This window comes from Oncorhynchus masou, chromosome 4 (assembly GCF_036934945.1).
Source record: "Oncorhynchus masou masou isolate Uvic2021 chromosome 4, UVic_Omas_1.1, whole genome shotgun sequence".
NCBI classification, from domain to species: domain Eukaryota; kingdom Metazoa; phylum Chordata; class Actinopteri; order Salmoniformes; family Salmonidae; genus Oncorhynchus; species Oncorhynchus masou.
Genome location: NC_088215.1, coordinates 3,647,974 through 3,666,722, shown reverse-complemented (window position 1 = coordinate 3,666,722; position 18,749 = coordinate 3,647,974). Strand labels below are relative to the sequence as shown.

General features: G+C 41.9%; 2 pseudogenes; one reads left to right on the top strand and one right to left on the bottom strand.

Moving 5' to 3' along the window:
- Positions 1-18,749, top strand: part of LOC135520267 (zinc finger protein 239-like) — a 467,619-nt pseudogene that overhangs the window by 214,234 nt on the left and 234,636 nt on the right.
- LOC135521727 (zinc finger protein ZFP2-like) lies at positions 959-17,254 on the bottom strand (annotated as a pseudogene).

Here is an 18,749-nt window from a genome sequence, read left to right as displayed (position 1 = left end):
CAACTGCCCTTAAGGCCTGGCGGGGGGGGGTCTTCCTTGTTTGAGAGGCGTTACTAGATTTATTGAATACACATTTTTCCATAAGGTTAGAGTGAAGCAAGGTGTTTGTTGAAAAAGCATCTTGTCCACTAGATCATACGTCTCAGTGGCAGAATCACCTGAAAGACGCACATCGCCATCTGCAGTTGGTATCGCAGCTGAGAAAATACTTTCAGACAAATAGCTACAAAGCGACTGCCCCTAAAAACCAATGACTCCCTTTGACAACGGGCAATGTGGAATCAGAAACATTTATTAACGTGTAAAAAATGTACTACAAAGTGAGCTACACTAAAGAGAATAACTTTGGTCATACCCACTCAGCCCGTGACGTCGAATTATGGGCGATATCATGTCTGTCTGTTGTGGCTGCCATTTCGCCCCAAAATAGTCATCCCAAATTGGGCTGTGTATAACTATGTAAATGTCTCTTGGACAAGATGACTAAAAAGAACAGGTTCCTGGTGTATCCTTTAGATGTTCTTTTTATTTTACCTTTATTTTACTAGGCAAGTCAGTTAAGAACAAATTCTTATTTTCAATGATGGCCTAGGAACAGTGGGTTAACAGCCTGTTCAGAGGCAGATTTGTACCTTGTCAGCTCGGGGATTTGAACTTGAAACCTTTCGGTTACTAGTCCAACGCTCTAACCACTAGGCTACCCTGCCGCCCAGGTTAGCCTAGTGTTTCAATTTCTCGAAATTGAAACTGTGGTGAAACCCATTAAAATGGTTCCTCAAATAACCTTTTGGGGTTAATTTTTTAAAACTCCGTGTCCACCCTCCCTCCATTATAAACAATATTGACTTAAATAGTTTAGTGGCACAAAAAATGTGAATTGATATTTACAAAGCAATTGACCAAACAAAACACATTACAAAATTGCAACATTTCTGCAAACATGTCAGACCATAATAAATACATTTACTTTGTATAGTGCTTTTAATGACATTTAAACATTTTTGAAATAATGATGTACAATAAAAACAAATGAAAAAATAATCATAGGTAAACTAACAATATTGTAGACTTGATGCTAAATGCAGATTTTTCAGCTTGTGCCTATATCATATCCACTTAGTTATGTTAGGAAGTTTGCCATCTTTATGACCGGCCCTGGTAACTTCACCCCAAACACAGTAACATAAGTGTTTCTCTGACATTTTTGAGAAATTTAAGGGAAAATAAAAAATGCAGAGCCCCAAGTCCCATGGTGACATCCTCGAGGACGTGGATGTTCTCCCCATCAAAGGCCAGCAGGATTTCACTCTCCTGGTGAAATAGCGTTTTGGGTTCTACATTGTGACATTAAAATACTCCTACTGCAATGTCAATACATTCTACATTGTGACATTAATTGATATCATGAAACAATTCCATGTATGTATTTTCTGAGATTTTTTATCAGATTATCTCTGGTTACAGCTAAGAGGTTTCTCTACTGTACTGCCAGATTGATCATACCATTTCTATACCATTTCTCATGTGTGTGTTCTCTGGTGTTGAGTCAGCTTGCTAGATGAAACAAAACTCTTCAAACATTGACCACAGCTATAAGGTTTCTCTCCTGTGTGTGTTCTCTTATGTAGAGTCAGAGTGCCAGATTGACCAAAACTCTTCCCACATTGATCACAGCTATAAGGTTTCTCTCCTGTGTGTGTTCTCTGGTGTTGAGTCAGCTTGCTAGATGAAACAAAACTCTTCCCACATTGACCACAGGTGTAAGGTTTCTCTCCTGTGTGTATTCTCTGGTGCACTGTCAGATCACCAGAATTACTACAACTCTTCCCACATTGACCACAGCTATAAGGTTTCTCTCCTGTGTGTGTTCTCTGGTGCACTGTCAGATCACCAGAATTACTAAAACTCTTTCCACATTGACCACAACTATAAGGTTTCTCTCCTGTGTGTGTTCTCTGGTGTAATGTCAGACAGCTAGATGTAACAAAACTCTTCCCACATTGATCACAGATATAGGGTTTCTCTCCTGTGTGTATTCTCTGATGTAGAGTCAGATAGCCAGATGTGGTAAAACTCTTCCCACATTGATCACAGCTATAAGATTTCTCTCCTGTGTGTGTTCTCTGGTGTAATGTCAGAGAGCTAGATGTAACAAAACTCTTCCCACATTGATCACAGCTATAAGATTTCTCTCCTGTGTGTGTTCTCTGGTGTAAAGTCAGAGAGCTAGATGTAACAAAACTCTTCCCACATTGACCACAGCTATAAGGTTTTTCTCCTGTGTGTGTTCTCTGGTGTAATGTCAGCTGGTCCGATCGAACAAAACTCTTCCCACATTGATCACATATATACGGTTTCTCTCCTGTGTGTATTCTCTGATGTAGAGTCAGATAGCCAGATGTAGTAAAACTCTTCTCACATTGATCACAGCTATAAGGTTTCTCTCCTGTGTGTGTTCTCTGGTGTTGAGTCAGCTTGCTAGATTTAACAAAACTCTTCCCACATTGACCACAGCTATAAGGTTTCTCTCCTGTGTGTGTTCTCTGATGGAGAGTCAGAGAGCCAGATGTAGTAAAACTCTTCCCACATTGATCACAACTATAAGGTTTCTCTCCTGTGTGTATTCTCTGGTGCACTGTCAGACTTCCAGATTGTCTAAAACTCTTCCCACATTGACCACAACTATAAGATTTCTCTCCTGTGTGTGTTCTCTGATGAATTTTAATGCCTGATGGGGAGGTGAATCTCTTCCCACAGTCAGAGCAGCAGTGAATTCTCCTCCCTGTGGGTCTCTGCTGGTGTTTCTTGAGGTGTTCTGATCTCGAGAGACTCTTCTCTACCTTGTCAGCATCATGAGGTTGTTCAGGCTCCCCAGAGGATCCAGGATAGTCCCGTCTCTCTCCTGTGTGAACAACAAAGTCAGACAGATGGTTAAAGGCCCACAAACAGCGGTAATCCATGGTAAAAGGTGATACCAACAGCGTAGTCATGATGTTGTACAACAATTGACGTCTGTAATGAATGTTAAAATTATTTGACAATTATCTTAAAATGAGCAAGAATAGTAACATTTCGTCTTGTTTTCCCATTAGTAGTAACATTGATGATTGTAGACTAGAAATAAGTTATTCATGTTGTTGAAATCCTAAGCGGTGTGCCAGACAACTTTTGGTCTCCAATATAGGCCCCTTTCTGTGGTTAATAAAATTGCAAGATGAGGGCGATGAGCACACAAGTTGATTGCAGAAACACCTCCCTGCTAATGAGGAAACCGATAGTTATGGATGTAAGTAAAGCTGCCAGGAGCAAAAATGGTGAGCAAAGATTATAGCTTTTCACAATGTATTCTGAATGTGAATGGGGGAAAATGCAGGGGAGTAACCTCCATTTCCAGGTTGCTTATGAGTACATTTCACACAATTTAGGATTATAATTGTGAGGCTTGTTTGAATGTCCTGCTTAATGTAATGTTTGCTACAGTATTAAGAATTATGTGTAATTATTGAAGAACCGCGTTAATGACATTATACATTTGGATGTTGCAAATAAAGTTAAGATTTCTTTGTATTTCACCTTTATTTAACCAGGTAGGCCAGTCGAGAACAAGTTCTCATTTACAACTGCGACCTGGCCAAGAAAAAGCAAAGCAGTGCGACAAAAAAACAACAGAGTTACACATGGGATAAACAAACGTACAGTCAATAACACAATAGAAAGGCTATATACAGTGTGTGCAAATGGAGTAAGAAGGTAAGGCAATAAATAGGCCATAGTAGCGAAGTAATTACAAATTAACACTGGAGTGATGGATGTACAGAAGATGTGCAAGTAGAAATACTGGTGTGCAAAAGAGCAAAAAAAGTCAAAAACATGGATGAGGTAGGCAGTTGGATGGGCTATTTACAGGTGGGCTGTGCACAGCTGCATTGATCGGTAAGCTGCCCAGATAGCTGATGCTTAAAGTTAGTGAGGGAGAATCTCCAGCTTCAGTGATTTTTGCAATTCGTTCCGGTCATTGGCAGCAGAAAACTAAGGAAAGGCGGCCAAAGTAGGTGTTGGCTTTGGGGATGACCAGTGAGAGAAACTTCCTGGAGCACATGCTATGGGTGTGTGTTGCTATGGTGACCAGTGAGCTGAGTTAAGGTGGCCAAGCAAAGACTTATAGATGACCTGGAGCCAGTGGGTTTGGAGACGAATATGTAGCGAGGGCCAGCCGACGAGAGAAGTGGTACATGAAGCTTTGGTGACAAAACGGATGGCACTGTGATAGACTGCATCCAGTTTGCTATGTAAAGTGTTGGAGGCTATTTTGAAAATGACATCACTGAAGTCAAGGATCGGTAGGATAGTCAGTTTTGCGAGGGTATGTTCGGCAGCGTGAGTGAAGGAGGCTTTGTTGCAAATTAGGAAGCCAATTCTAGATTTAATTTCGGATTGGAAATGCCTAATATTAGTCTGGAAGGAGAGTTTACAGTCTAGCAAGCAAGACACCTAGGTATTTATAGTTGTCCACATATTCTAAGTCAGAACCGTCCAGAGTAGTGATGCTGTACGGGCAAAGATCGGTTGAAAAGGATACATTTAGTTTTACTAGCGTTTAAGAGCAGTTGGAGGCAACGGAAGGAGTGTTGTAATGGCATTGAAGCTCGTTTGGAGGTTTGTTAATAACCTTTTTGGGATAGGGGGCAGCATTTTCACTTTTGGATGAATAGCGTGCTCAGAGTGAACTGCCTCCTACTCTGTCCCAGATGCTAACATATGCATATTACTATTAGTATTGGATAGAAAAAACATTGAAGTTTCTAAAACTGTTTGAATGATGTCTGTGAGTATAGCAAAAACCGGAGAAAAATCCAACCAGGAAGTGGAACATCTGAGGTTTGTAGTTTTACAAACCCCAATACATATTGAGATATGGATAAAGTTACACTTCCTACGGCTTCCACTAGATGTCAACCATCTTTAGAAACTTGAATGAGGCTTCTACTGCTACTGAGCAGCAGGCAGTTTACTCTGGGCACCTTATTCATCCAAGCTACTCAATGCTGCCCCGTCACCAATAAGTTAACAGTGTCCAAAGAAGGGCCAGGTGTATACAGAATGGTGTTGTCTGCGTAAAGGTGGATCAAGGAATCACCCGCAGCAACATTGTTGGTATATACAGAGAAAAGAGTCGGCCCAAGAATTGAACCCTGTGATACCCCCATAGAGACTGCCTGACAAGACCTCCGATTTGACACACTCTTTCTGAGAAGTAGTTGGTGAACCAGACGAGTCAGTCATTTGAGAAACCAAAGCTGTTGAGTCTGCCGATAAGAATACGGTGATTGACAGAGTCGAAGGCCTTGGCCAGGTTGATGAAGACAGCGACACAGTATTGTCTCTGATCGATGGCGGTTATGATATCTTTTAGGACCTTGAGCGTGGTTGAGGTGCACCCGTGACCAGCTCGGAAACAGGATTGCACAGCGGAGAAGGTACGGTGGGATTCAAAATGGTCAGTGATCTGTTTGTTAACTTGGCTTTTGAAGACTTTAGAAAGGCAGGGCAGGATGGATATAGGTCTGTAATAGTTTGGGTCTAGAGTGTCACCCCCTTTGAAGAGGATGGCCGCAGAAGTGTTCCAATCTTTAGGAATCTCGGACGATAAGAAAGAGAGGTTGAACAGACTAGTAATAGGGGTTGCCACAATGGCGGCGGCTAATTTTAGAAAGAGAGGGTCCAGATTGTCTAGCCCAGCTGATTTGTACGGGTACAGGTTTTGCAACTCTTTCAGAACATCAGCTATCTGGATTTGGGTGAAGGAGAATCTGGGGCAAGTAGCTGCGGGGGGTGGGGAGCTGTGGCAGCCAGGAGGAAAGCACGGCCAGCCGTATAGAAATGCTTGTTGAAATTCTCAATTATCTTGGAGTTATCAGTGGTAACAGTGTTTCATAGCCTCAGTGCAGTGGGCAGCTGGGATGAGGTGCTTTTATTCTCCATGGACTTTACAGTGTCCCAAAACGTTTTGGAGTTAGACCTAAATTTCTGTTTGAAAAAGCTAGCTTTTGCTTACCTAACTGACTGTGTATTTGGGGGGAGGGGGGGGGGTCATATGGTGTCCAGGGCACAGCTGGGAGCTGTGGGGGTTCTGTAAACAGGCGGCAACAGTGCAATACTTATTTCTGGAGAGATTAATTTTTTTAATTAGAAGTTCGAACTGTTTAGGCTTAGACCTGGAAACTATTATAGAACTTTGCAGGCCATCTCTGCAGTAGATAGCAACTCCACCCCCTTTGGCAGTTCTACCTTGACGGAAAATGTTGTAGTTGGGGATGGAAATTTCAGAATTTTTGGTGACCTTCCAAAGCCAGGATTCAGACACGTCAAGGACATCAAGGTTGGTGGAGTGTGCTAAAGCAGTGAGTAAAACAAACTTAGGGAGGAGGCTTCTGATGTTAACATGCATGAAACCAGGGCTTTTACGGTTACATACAGTGCCTTGCGAAAGTATTCGGCCCCCTTGAACTTTGCGACCTTTTGCCACATTTCAGGCTTCAAACATAAAGATATAAAACTGTATTTTTTTGTGAAGAATCAACAACAAGTGGAACACAATAATGAAGTGGAACGACATTTATTGGATATTTCAAACTTTATTAACAAATCAAAACCTGAAAAATTGGGCGTGCAAAATTATTCAGCCCCCTTAAGTTAATACTTTGTAGCGCAACCTTTTGCTGCGATTACAGCTGTAAGTCGCTTGGGGTATGGCTCTATCAGTTTTGCACATCGAGAGACTGAAATTTTTTCCCATTCCTCCTTAAAAAACAGCTCGAGCTCAGTGAGGTTGGATGGAGAGCATTTGTGAACAGCAGTTTTCAGTTCTTTCCACAGATTCTCGATTGGATTCAGGTCTGGACTTTGACTTGGCCATTCTAACACATGGATATGTTTATTTTTGAACCATTCCATCATTGTTTTGTTGGAAGACAAATCTCTGTCCCAGTCTCAGGTCATTTGCAGACTCCATCAGGTTTTCTTCCAGAATGGTCCTGTATTTGGCTCCATCCATCTTCCCATCAATTTTAACCATCTTCCCTGTCCCTGCTGAAGAAAAGCAGGCCCAAACCATGATGCTGCCACCACCATGTTTGACAGTGGGGATGGTGTAGTCAGGGTGATGAGCTGTGTTGCATTTACGCCAAACATAACGTTTTGCATTGTTGCCAAAAAGTTCAATTTTGGTTTCATCTGACCAGAGCACCTTCTTCCACATGTTTGGTGTGTCTCCCAGGTGGCTTGTGGCAAACTTTAAACAACACTTTTTATGGATATCTTAAAGAAATGGCTTTCTTCTTGCCACTCTTCCATAAAGGCCAGATTTGTGCAATATACGACTGATTGTTGTCCTATGGACAGAGTCTCCCACCTCAGCTGTAGATCTCTGCAGTTCATCCAGAGTGATCATGGGCCTCTTGGCTGCATCTCTGATCAGTCTTCTCCTTGTATGAGCTGAAAGTTTAGAGGGACGGCCAGGTCTTGGTAGATTTGCAGTGGTCTGATACTCCTTCCATTTCAATATTATCGCTTGCACAGTGCTCCTTGGGATGTTTAAAGCTTGGGAAATCTTTTTGTATCCAAATCCGGCTTTAAACTTCTTCACAACAGTATCTCGGACCTGCCTGGTGTGTTCCTTGTTCTTCATGATGCTCTCTGCGCTTTTAACGGACCTCTGAGACTATCACAGTGCAGGTGCATTTATACAGAGACTTGATTACACCCAGGTGGATTGTATTTATCATCATTAGTCATTTAGGTCAACATTGGATCATTCAGAGATCCTCACTGAACTTCTGGAGAGAGTTTGCTGCACTGAAAGTAAAGGGGCTGAATAATTTTGCACGCCCAATTTTTCAGTTTTTGATTTGTTAAAAAAGTTTGAAATATCCAATAAATGTCGTTCCACTTCATGATTGTGTCCCACTTGTTGTTGATTCTTCACAAAAAAAATACAGTTTTATATCTTTACGTTTGAAGCCTGAAATGTGGCAAAAGTTCGCAAAGTTCAAGGGGGCCGAATACTTTCGCAAGGCACTGTAAGTCAACAAAGGAGAGAGCCTGGGGACATGCAGGGCCTGGGTTAACCTCTACATCACCAGAGGAACAGAGGAGTAGGATGAGGGTACGGCTAAAGGCTATCAGAACTGGTCGTCTAGTGCGTTGGGAACAGAGAATAAAAGGAGCAGATTTCTGGGCGTGGTAGGATAAATTCAAGGCATAATGTACAGACAGGGGTATGGTAGGTTGCGGGTACAGTGGAGGTAAACCTAGGCATTGAGTGACGATAAGAGGTTGCATCTCTGGAGGCACTAGTTATGCTAGGTGAGGTCACCACATGTGGGGGAAGTGGGACAAAAGAGTTCTCTGAGGCATGATGAGTGGAACTAGGGGCTCCACAGTAAAATAAAACAAAGATAACTACCCTAAACAACAGTATACAAGGCATACTGACATTAGAGAGACATAAAGTGAGGCATAAAGCAATCACAGGTGTTGATTGGGAGAGCTAGCTAAGACAACAGTTAATCAGCTAAGACAACAACAGCTAAATGGCAATGAATGGGCAGAGGGTCAGTTAACTACACACGGGGCCTGAGTTTGAGGCTGGGGCCGACAGATAAACTAAATGGAGTACCGTGATTAATGAACAGTCCAGCAGACATCAGCTATGTAGCCAAGTGATCATACGGTCATATCGCGCTGTGTAGACTGGCATGTATTATTCAGGCTAAAAGAGGCTGATGTCTGAGCTAAAAATGTAAAGGCCGCTAGCAGTGGCTAACAATGTCTAAATAGCTAGTAGCTAATTAGCTGGTTAGCTTCTGATGGATAGCTTCTGTTGGCGGTTCTAGCTATGAGGTCGGAAAATTGCAGATCCGTATCACATTGGGTGAGGCGGGTTGCCGGAAGGTATAATTAATTTAAACATGGAAAAAGAGATTTAAATATTTTGCAATATATACAAAAAAATGACAAACAACATTTACAACAACAAACACATCTTACTGCTCTGCCAACTTGGATTTAGCAAACACAAAAATGATTTAGTATGTATGTGCCCACAAACTGTTTTCCCAGTGTAATATAAGGAGCCACTAAATGATACATAGTTTAACCTCTCTGGCCCACCCGGGACGCAACCGCACCCCCTGCCAACAATAAATGCAAATGCACTATGCCAAATGCTAATAGCACTCGTTAAAACTCAAATGTTCATTAAAACTCAAATGCAGGGTACTCAATTCAAGCTACACTCGTTTTGAATCTAGCCAACGAGTCAGATTTGTAAAATGCTTTTCGGCGAAAGCATGGGAAGCTATTATCTGATAGCAGGCAACACCCCGAAATACCAGAAGGGGACGTAAACAAAGGAATTAGCGTAGCCGGCGCTACACAAAACGCAGAAATAAAATATAAAACATTCATTACCTTTGACGGGATTCTTTGTTGGCACTCCTATATGTCCCATAAACATCACAATTGGGTCTTTTTTTCGATTAAATCGGTCCTTGTATACCCAAAATGTCCATTTATGAATACCGTCATATCCAGGAAAAACAGTTTTTAAACGCAACGTTATTTTTTTAAATTAAAAAAGTTGCCTATAAACTTTGACAAAACACTTCAAACTACTTCTGTAATCCAACTTTAGGTATTAGTAAATGTTAATAAACGATCACGGAGCGATCAGTATTCAATAGGCACAAGTTTGGGAAACGCAGCCAACTTTTCCGGTTCCATTGTTCACAGCTGTGGACCTGACAACCGGATGTGGCTATTACTCAGATGACCAAGGATTTAGTTGAATCGAAATCACAACACTGGCGACATCGTGTGGAAGCTATAGGAACTGTATTCTCAGCCTTAAGTATTTTTCCTTCCAATAGACAATACATAGACTGGCGGATTGACTTTTTCTCAGTCGATTTAGTGACCAGGTTTTCTGGCGATTTTGACCACGGAACTCGTTCTGTTATAGTCACAGACACCATTGAACCAGTTCTAGAAACTTCAGAGTGTTTTCTATGCACACATACTTATCATATGCATATACTATATTCCTGGCATGAGTAGCAGGACGTTGAAATGTTGCGCGATTTTTAACAGAATGTTGAAAAAAGTAGCCCGATCTCTAAGAGGTTTAAGTGCATTTCAGAATACAAAAAAACTGTCCAACAGCAAGATCCGTATTTAAGTTGAAGTTCATCATATGACAAGCGTAACGTTATGACTATAACTACTGTTCACTGAAGGAGGGAAACTAGGATTCACGCCCGCTCGGGTTTATTCCTTAAATGTAATACGGCTCTTCACCGACCCAGGAAGGGGCGGGGCCAAACAGGTGTTGCACCTCGTTTCCCTCCTTCAGGGAACAGTAATTATAGTGTTAGTTTCGGGTTCTAATCTTTCAGAGTAAATAACTCACGGACACGAGAGAAGATTAACCAAGTTCAATTCTTTCCAAAAGGGTCGTTACAGCTGAAATTCAGACAAAAACATGTTCTCACCATCACAAGTATATATACCCCACTTTGGACACTCCTCCTTCTCTCCAATCCTTACATCTTCTGGGTCGACAGGAAGAGGGTAACAGGACACTTAAACCCTTATTACTCCCTTCAGGGGATCTGACCTGACCTCAAACCCTCCTTCACCTAATCCACAGATGTCCATCCACTTCCCCTAAACCAGGGGTGTCAAAGTCAAATGGACGGAGGGCCAAATAAAAAATTTAGCTACAAGCCGAGGGCCGGACTGTTCGAATGTTCATTGAAATTTTTTTAAATGACGCATATAGTCTAGTGAACCTAATTGAACCTACTGAAAACCTAACAAATATATTCCAATATGATCAGATAAATAAAGCAATATTTTCTTATGGCTCTGTCAGTAATCTTTAATTTTCAACAGACACAAAAGACAAATTTCCTTTATATAAAAATCCCCATAACATGAACATTAAATGAAAGAAACCGGTATTCAAGGCACCATCAGTAGCCTATATTTTCTATTTTAGCAAAAGTGGGCTAAATTTACTTCAAAGAAAAAAACAATAATAGCAATTTTCTATCATCCACTCAACTGAAATATTTTTAAAATATAATTGGATTGAAATACAATAAAATAAAGTGCAAAAATCTATTAATCAAAAACAACACTTTGTTTAAGGAGAAGTAACATGCAGTGAAAACAAATATTAAACTTTAACTTTTAAACTTGAACTGAGTAAAAACTCTAAATATGTGATTGCACAGTAATGTTCACTTGTTTGAGGTTGAGGGTGATACTTGGTGGTGTCCCATCTTTTCCACAAGTTCATCAATGTTCGGGGTAAGGCTCTGAGCTGAGGAAATCCTCAGAATTGAGTGGAGGTGTTCAGCAGTAAGTCGACTTCTGTGTGATGTTTTGTTCAGGTTCATCAAAGAAAAAGTTGTTCACACAGGTATGTGCTGCCAAACATAGACAACGTTTGAGCAGCCTGGATGCGCAGCTGGGGCATTGTGTCGGGAGGAAACGGGCGAACTCCGCAGCACCCACTGCCGCATATTTTGCCCTCAGTGCATCATTGCATTGGAGGTCAATCAACTCCATTTGGAGGTTTGGTGGTGAGCTTTCCACGTCAACAGCAAATGGGTTACCGAGCAGTTCCAACCTGCTTTTTTGTGCTTCAAAGTCAGCAAATCGGCGTCGAAAGTCAGCGGCAAGCATACCTATTTTATCAGCCAACTGTGCGCTCGGGAACGCACTGGTAGAGAGCTTCTCTTTCATGGTCTGGCAGCTGGGAAAGTGGCTCAAATTTTCTTTCCGCATCTGCGTCTCCCACAGAGTCAGTTTGGTTTTAAATGCCTTCACTGTACTGTACATATCAGAGATGACATGATCCCGACCCTGCAGCTGCAAGTTCATTGCATTCAGATGACTCGTAATGTCACACAGAAAAGCCATTTCACACAGAAACATTTCGTCTCGGAGTTGTGTTGTGTCTTTCCCTTTGCTGTCCAAGAACAGACAAATCTCCTCACGAAGCTCGAAACATCTTTGAAGCACCTTTCCCTGGCTTAGCCATCGCACCTCTGTGTGATAAGGCAAATCACCATGCTCCGTTTCTAACTCCGTCAGAAATGCCTTGAACTGGCGGTGATTCAAACCTTTGGCTCTGATAAAGTTAACTGTGCGCGTGATGATGCTCATTACATGCTCCATTTTCAAGGCTTTACCGCACAACGCTTCCTGGTGTATGATACAATGATAAGCTGTCAGCTCACCTGTCGCGTTTTCCTCTTGCATCTTTTCCCGTATCTTCGCCACCAGTCCGCTCCTGTGTCCACACATCGCAGGTGCTCCGTCGGTTGTCAAACCCACGAGTTTTCCCAAGGCAGCTCCATCTCATTTACACATCTTGACACCTCTTCATACAAATCATGCCCCGTAGTTGTGCCATGCATAGGACGTAAAGCCAAAAACTCCTCTGTCACGCTTAGGCTGGAGTCCACTCCGCGGATGAAAATTGACAACTGGGCAATGTCAGAAATGTCGGTGCTCTCATCCACAGCCAAGGAATATGCAATGAAATCTTTTCCCTTTTTCACAAGCTGCTCTTTTAGATTGATGGACAACTGGTCTACTCTCTCGGCAATGGTGTTTCTGCTCAGACTCACATTTAAAAAGAGTTGCCTTTTTTCTGGGCAAACTTCGTCACAAACTTTAATCATGCAGTTTTTGATGAAATCCCCCTCCGTAAATGGCCGGGCTGATTTAGCGATCTCTTCTGCCAAAATAAAACTGGCCTTGACAGCAGCCTGGCCTTGTGATTTGGCTTTTTTGAACAGAGCCTGTCGAGATTTGAGGCCTCGTTTTAATTCCTCTGCCTTTTGTAGCCTTTGTTCCATGTCCATATTCTTGTTTTTGTCCGCGTGTTTCGTTTCATAATGTCGTCTCAGATTATACTCTTTCAGTACCGCCACACTTTCTCCACACAGAAGACACACAGGTTTTCCAGCTACCTCCGTGAACATATACTCCGACTCCCACCTTGTTTGAAACCCCGGTTCTCAGTGTCCACCTTCCGTTTTGCCATTTTTGATGGGTATCTGAAAGTTAATTTTACTGTGATGCTGACGACTGCTGTGCCAATAAATATTGAAATGAAGCAGCCTACTGCTCGGTGCGTCACCGTTGCATTGTGGGAAATGTAGTATTGGTGCGTGTAAAAGATCTGCGGGCTGCCGGCTTGCTGCGGTCTGCGGGCCGGTTCTAATAATAAATCAAGATCATCCCAGGGGCCGTAAAAAACCTTCTCGCGGGCCGGATGTGGCCCGCGGGCCTTGACTCTGACATATGTGCCCTAAACCAATCCTGTGATCTCCACCCATCCACCCAGCACATTCCACAACCACTGTCTTTCTACAGATCTCACTCATTTATATACTCTGCGTCTGATCTATCATGTCTTTAATATCTCAATGTTCAAAGTTTAGAATCCAACAATAGTCATAAAGTTACACTCCCTTTCAGTCAGTCAACTTCGGTGAAACATACTATGGGAAAATACAATCATTCCCCATGCCGACCTAAACGGATACTAAATGAAACGGCCCCTGGCAGACCACCCAGACCTGACCCCGCAAGATGCGTCAGTTTTGTCAATTTATTAATTGTGTTTTGTTTGAAACACTCCTGTCAATGTTGAGTTAGGACGCACACCTAATTACGCATATAGTAGTGGGACTAGTCTACCTGGCCTGCACGCAAATGTAGGCCTATAAATGTGCCCATTTTGGGGATGTCTGATAGTATTTCTGATTGTCTTAACGCACCACCACTAATGAGTTCTGGAGCTTCTCAAAGTAATGCTTTTCACCTCAAACAGCAAAAAAACTAAGTCTAATCAGAATCAATTGAAAATGAGAATAGTTCCTCAAAGTATTTTAAAAATATTTCCAGCTCTCGCACTTTCGATATCCACTCGGCACAAAAGGGAAAAACGTAATACGCGGATCCAGTGGAAATGTCAAAATACCTGACTTACTTCTTATCCCTTTCACAAATAGCCTACAGCTGTAGGTGTCAGCTGTCAGGATGCTGACTGCTGGTGTAGTCTATTACCAGAAACTATAGGAGCATAACGACTGCTGGTGTAGCCTATTACCAGAAACTATAGGAGCATAACGACTGCTGGTGTAGCCTATTACCAGAAATTTTAAAGGCATAACATCAGAATTTACAAAGGCCAGCAGCAGCGGGAGGAGTAGGCTAAAGAAGAGTTTTTTTTCTGATGGCTATCTTGTTTCAGAGGGGTGTCATCAATAGACCATAATGACAAAGTGAAAACAGGTTAAAAAAACAGATACCTTATTTACACAAGTATTCAGACCCTTTGCTATGAGACTCAAAATTGCTTTCAGGTGCATCTTGTTTTCATTAATCATCCTTGAGATGTATCGACAACTTGTTTGGAGTCCACCTGTGGTAAATTCAATTGATTGGACATGATTTGGAAAGGCACACACGTGTCTATATAAGGTCCCACAGGTGTCAGAGCAAAAATCAAGCAATGAGGTCGAAGGAATTGTCCTTTGAGCTTCGAGACAAAATTTTGTCGAGGCACAGATCTGGGGAAGGGTTACGAAAAAACAAAAACAAATCTGGAGCATTGAAGGTCCCTAAGAACACAGTGGCCTCATCATTCTTAAATGTAAGATGTTTGGAGCCACCAAAACTCTTCCAAGAGCTGGCCGTTCAGCAGTACTGAGCAATCGGTGGAGAAGGGCCTTCATCGGGGAAGGGAACAAGAACCTGATGGTCACTCTGACAGAGCTACAGATTTCCTCTGTGGAGATGAGAGAACCTTCCGGAAGCACTCCACCGATCAGGTCTTTATGGAAGAGTGGGCAGACGGAATCCACTCCACAGTAAAAGGCACATGATAGCCAGCTTGGAGGTTGCCAAAAGGCATTCAGGCCAAAGAGTTCAATCTTGGTTTCATCAGACCAGAGAATCTTGTTTCTCGTGGTCAGAGTCCTTTAGGTGCCTTTTTGGCAAACTCCAAGCGGGCTGTCAGGTGCCTTTTACTGAGTTATAGAAGTATGGACAAATATTTTTTGTTGATAATTCCATGGGTCTTACAGTTCAAAGTCAAATAGCAAAATGATCCTTAGTATAACCTTCTTAAAACAATACAGGGGAAACCCTTCATGTTGTTTAAACCTTCTTAAAACAATTCCATATAGCTTAGAAGAACCTCCCCTCAGACAGGGCTGAGACTGTCATGGGTTAAAACTATCTGAGACTTACATTACTCTGAGACTAGTTATCCTGGGATCGTACATCTTACATTACTAAGGGCTCTCTCTCGGAGGACCTGAGCCCTAGGACTACCTGACATGACTCCTTGCTGTCCCCAGTCCACCTGGCCGTGCTGCTGCTCCAGTTTCAACTGTTCTGCCTTATTATTATTTGACCATGCTGGTCATTTATGAACATTTGAACATCTTGGCCATGTTCTGTTATAATCGCCACCCGGCACAGCCAGAAGAGGACTGGCCACCCCACATAGCCTGGTTCCTCTAGGTTTCTTCCTAGGTTTTGGCCTTTCTAGGGAGTTTTTCCTAGCCACCGTGCTTCTACCCCTGCATTGCTTGCTATTTGGGGTTTTAGGCTGGGTTTCTATACAGCACTTTGAGATATCAGCTGATGTAAGAAGGGCTATATAAATAGATTTGAAGACTAGTTATCATGGGGAATAGTTTTAATACATTTGCAAAAAATCTAAAACCTGTTTTTGCTTTGGCATTATGGGGTATTGTGATGGCATAATGGGGTATTGTGTGTAAATTGATGAAAAAAGGTATAATATAATCAATTTTATAATGGGATGCACCGATATTACATATCCCACATGTGGATAGGGAGAAACAAATTACCATTATTATGGAAAATATTCATTTAAAATCCAGGAATTTAACAACTTTAGCTTTCTAGGACATGCCAGTAGGTTGTATCCAAGTGCAAACAATTATCAACCCAACTTGGAAAATGTTGAATTTGGTCAACAGCAAAATTTATGGCTTATTTGCTACGTGAGGTTTACTTGATCTAACAGAAGTTCCGTAATGATTAAGTTGTTACGTGGACACGTGACATACCGACAACTTTGATAAAAACACTACAGGAGTTGTCTCCAGATCGCTATGCATATTCATGATAGTAGCTTAGCATCTCTCCATTGAATACAGGCGGTGGACGTCAACAACCCTTATAGAATATAAACAATAGTTTACAATAGAAGATGTATCCACCAATCCAAAAAAAGGATAAGCGGGAGCTAGACAACCCGCAGTGCCGCTTTGTGGACAACGACTCCCCTTGTTAGGGAGGAGAGACATCTTGTCAGTATATCCATAATCTTTGGTGTAGTCAACCCAATTCTCACATGGCACTATTGGAGGGGCACAGTGTGTAGTAAATCATCACTACATGAAAATCACTACATGCCGTGCTCCCCAGTCTGTGGTCAGCAGATAGACCCTTCTCAAATATATATGTTAAGCCACTTTTTTGGAAACGGAACGGAGAAACATGGGGTAGCTTGCTCTCTACGTCTGATTTTAGACATATCAGTCATCATCCCAGGGCCCTCTGTTGAAGAGGTACTGACGAGCCAACTCCGAAAATCCAAAGTTTAAGGCGATACTTACTGGTGTGAATCAGATCTCCTATCTCCTCCTCTTCATCTTTCAATGTGACAGTAATCTCCCCATCCTTCTTCACTCCAAAAACAGCATCTTCCTCTTCTTTCACTGAAACGTCTTTCTCTTCTTCTTCCACTGTAACAGCCTCACCCTCCACTTGTTTTACTGTGACATCCTCCTCTTCCTCCTCCTCTTTCACGACAATGTTCAGCCAAAGACCCTCTTTCTCCGTCCAGCATTTCCCCTCTTCTTTAACAGGAGGGGAGTAGTTTAGGGAGCTCATGGTCGGGGATGTTAGCTAGCTAGCTAGCTATCATTAGCGACTAGCGCTAACTTAACCAGCCAGCTACTATAGCTGACTAATAAAAAATAACGTAATATTAAATTAAATAGGTTAATAAGTAGATACGACAGAAGTGTGTCTAAAACACAGTAGCTAATATACATTGAAAGCGTATAAATAGCTTGAATCTTTCGGCTATGTTGGCTAGCAAGCTACGGAGGTGATTGACGAGCTGTTTCTGAAGAACCGTCCACTAGATCATACGTCACGCTGGCAGCGTCGCATGAAAGACGCACATCGCCGTCTGCTGACTGGAGGGGAAACGCAGCTGAGGATCATATTTTATTTTCAGACAAAGATTATTTTTAAATGGATTTAATTAAATAATACTATTATATTGAGACATACAAAAGACTTGAATGTGTGGATTGATTAGTGCGAATAAAACAATGTTTTCTACAGCACACTTAAGGCAGTTTCATTTAGTCAAACTAAATCTAAATAAGTAGCGAGCTACTGTAGGTCTATAGTGCTCCTACATGGTGTAACAATACATCATGTAGGTGTACATAATGAACAGACTCGGTCTATACTGCTCCCACATGGTGTAACAATACATCATGTAGATGCATATAATGAACAGACTAGGTCTATACTGCTCCTACATGGTGTAACAATACATCATGCAGATGTATATCATGAACAGACTTGGTCTATACTGTTCCTACATTTTTATGTATTATTATGTGTTATTTATTTCACCTTTATTTAACCAGGTAGGCAGTTTAGAACAAGTTCTCATTCACAACTGCGACCTGGCCAAGATAAAGCAAAGCAGTTCGACAAAAACAACAACACAGAGTTACACATGAACAAACATTCAGTCAACAACACAATAGAAGATAGAGAATATATTTTTATGTTTAGGAATATTGTGAAACACCATCGTTCCACTATTAATGCAGATATTATGGACATTTTATTTAAAACATGTAATTAAATTATGATTGTAGCTCCTTTAATTCAGACCCAAAATGTATTTGCTATAATGTGCACCATTGCCCGGCAATTAAAATGGACAGGAGACTATTTGAGACTCAGCCTTGAATTTAAATTTGATGGAATGTTAACTTTGATTGTCTTCAATGAAAATGATAGACCTTTCAAACATGGAATGAAACGTTGTATGAAACATTATTGTCAAGTGACTTGATGTCTACGGTGCCAAAGACATTGATAGTTGGGAGTGTCAAGTGTGTTGATATAGTGGTAGTAATGTCAAAATCCCACTTTTAGCAATCATCGGAATTGGTTAAAAAAAATGATACCCGAGTAGTTGCAGCGGTCGAAGGTACTGCATCGAAGGGCTTGAGGCATCACTACAGACCCGGGTTTGATCCCGGGGTGTACCACAACATGCTGTGATCGGGAGTCTCATAGGGCAGCACACTATAGGCCAAGCGTTGCCCAGGTTAGGGGAGGGTTTGGCCGGTGGGGGCTTTACTACTATAGCGACTCCTTGTGGCACCTGCAGGCTGACCTCGGTCGTCAGGTGAACAGTGTTTCCTCCAACATATTGGTGCATCTGGCTTCCGGGTTAAGCGGGCAGCTGTTAAGAAGCGCGGTTTGGCTGGTCATGTTTCAGAGGACGCATGACTCGACCTTCGAATCCTGAGCCCTTTGGGGAGTTGCAGCGGAGACAATATTTTAAGTTTTTATTTGACCTTTATTTA